Here is a 2,195-nt window from a genome sequence, read left to right on the forward strand (position 1 = left end):
ACCTTTCCTTCGATAACGAAGAAGGGAGAACAATATATATGATCGGAAATTATACATCACTGTACGTATTAATCCGAAACTCTGATGTAGGTATTAATAACTAATTAAATACAACAACACATTATGTATAATGCAGTGTGTAATAGTTATAAAACTACGCAACGTAATTTTTCCATATCGTAGTCAGAATGTTATTGGTAATAAGGAAGATGTCAGTTCACAAAGCTTAAAGCTGATGATGAACTTCGATGGTGGTAGCAACCGAGGGTCTAAATTTTGAACTTTTCATTTCTGAACAATGACACGGTTGGTATGAATCCGTTCACTGAAAAAAAGAGAAAAAAGAAAGAAAGAAAGAAAAATATATATACATTTATATATATACTGCTGAGTTTTGATTCATGCATACTAGGTTTCATCTGTAAACAAAGGCTGTGCTATGTGTAAAAATGCTTTTTTATCCACTCTGTTTACGGTACCTTTTTGCGAGAGAAAACTGCTTGTTCGGACTGTTAGGATGTAATATATATATACTCTTATATACGTATACATACAGCTTTTACGTGAATAAGAGAGGGTTTGAAATAAACTGAGTTATTTACAAATGCTATCCACGGTGTTATAATGATGTATGAAGCATCGAAACCCTCATGAGTCACGTTATTAAAGCGTTTGATACAGAATTCGAAATCCATTTGTGATTAGTCGTGATTGCACATGTAACAAGTATAGTGGCCTACAAGTATGGTGCCGCAGCATTGTGATATTGCTCAGAGGAGTGCCCTAACCTACTGCACTATATAGTTGTTTGTGTAGACTGGAAACCGGCAATTGATTAATTGATGCAACAAGGGATAAGTAAGTGTTACTATTGAAACTGGATATCTGGATATCTTGTCTTACTGCGTTTTTGGTTTTCGTCTGGAGTTAGTTTTTTTTTCTTGATTTATATATATATATATACATACATACATATATATATATATATATATAAATATATATAATGATATATAATATGAATATATATTTTAAAATATATATAATATATTTTATAGATATATAAATATAATATTATATATATATAATATATATATATAAGATATAATATAATATATATATATATATAATATAATATATATATATATCTATATATGTAATATGTATATATGTAGATACATAGAGATGCATACACACACAGCATACACACACACACGCAACCACACACAATCACACACAACCACACCCACACCCACACACACATATATTATAATATATATAATATAGATAGTCTATATATATATATATATTCTTCATCAGTTTAACGGTAGGTTCCATGTGCCTGGCCGCCGTGGTCACAGCTGATCCATTGCAGTTTTCACGTTGTGTGCTCTTGGAGTGAAGTACGTGGTTAGGTGTCCCATTCCTTTCCACGGAGATGCCGGTGTTTACCTTTTTAGGTAACATTCTCTCTATTTATTATCCGGCTGGGAACCAGCCCTTACTTGGGCTGCTTGGCCACCCAGTGGGCTAGGTAGCATTCGATTGAAGTTCCTTGCCTAAGTGAACAAACGCGCCGTCCGGTGCCTCGACTCTTGAACTCAGATTTGCCGTCGTGACAGTCTGAGTCCGACGCTCCTAACCATTCCGGCCGACCGCGGCCTTATATATATATAGCATACATCATATATATACTATATATCTATATATGATATATATATATTATATACATATGATATATATATATATATAATATATAGATTGCATAGATATATATAATAGATTATCTATCTTCTGATATAATATATATGTATTATATATATATCATATATATATATCATATTATAAGACACACAAACAGACACACCCACCACACACAACCACACAGACACACACACACCACAACACACACACACACACACACACACACCAACACATATATATATTATATATATATGTTCTCTATATATCATCGTATCTATATATTATGTGTGGGTGTGTGTGTGTGTGTGTGTGTGTTTGTGTGTGTGTGTGTGTGTGGTTGTATACGTGTGTGGAGTGTCATATAGATATTATAACTTATATATGGATACACACACACACACAGCACACACCCCACCCACCGCCACACACCACACACACACCACACACACACCGCAACACACACACGCATATCTATATACATATATATATATATA

Source organism: Penaeus monodon, chromosome 10 (genome assembly GCF_015228065.2).
Source record: "Penaeus monodon isolate SGIC_2016 chromosome 10, NSTDA_Pmon_1, whole genome shotgun sequence".
NCBI lineage: Eukaryota > Metazoa > Arthropoda > Malacostraca > Decapoda > Penaeidae > Penaeus > Penaeus monodon.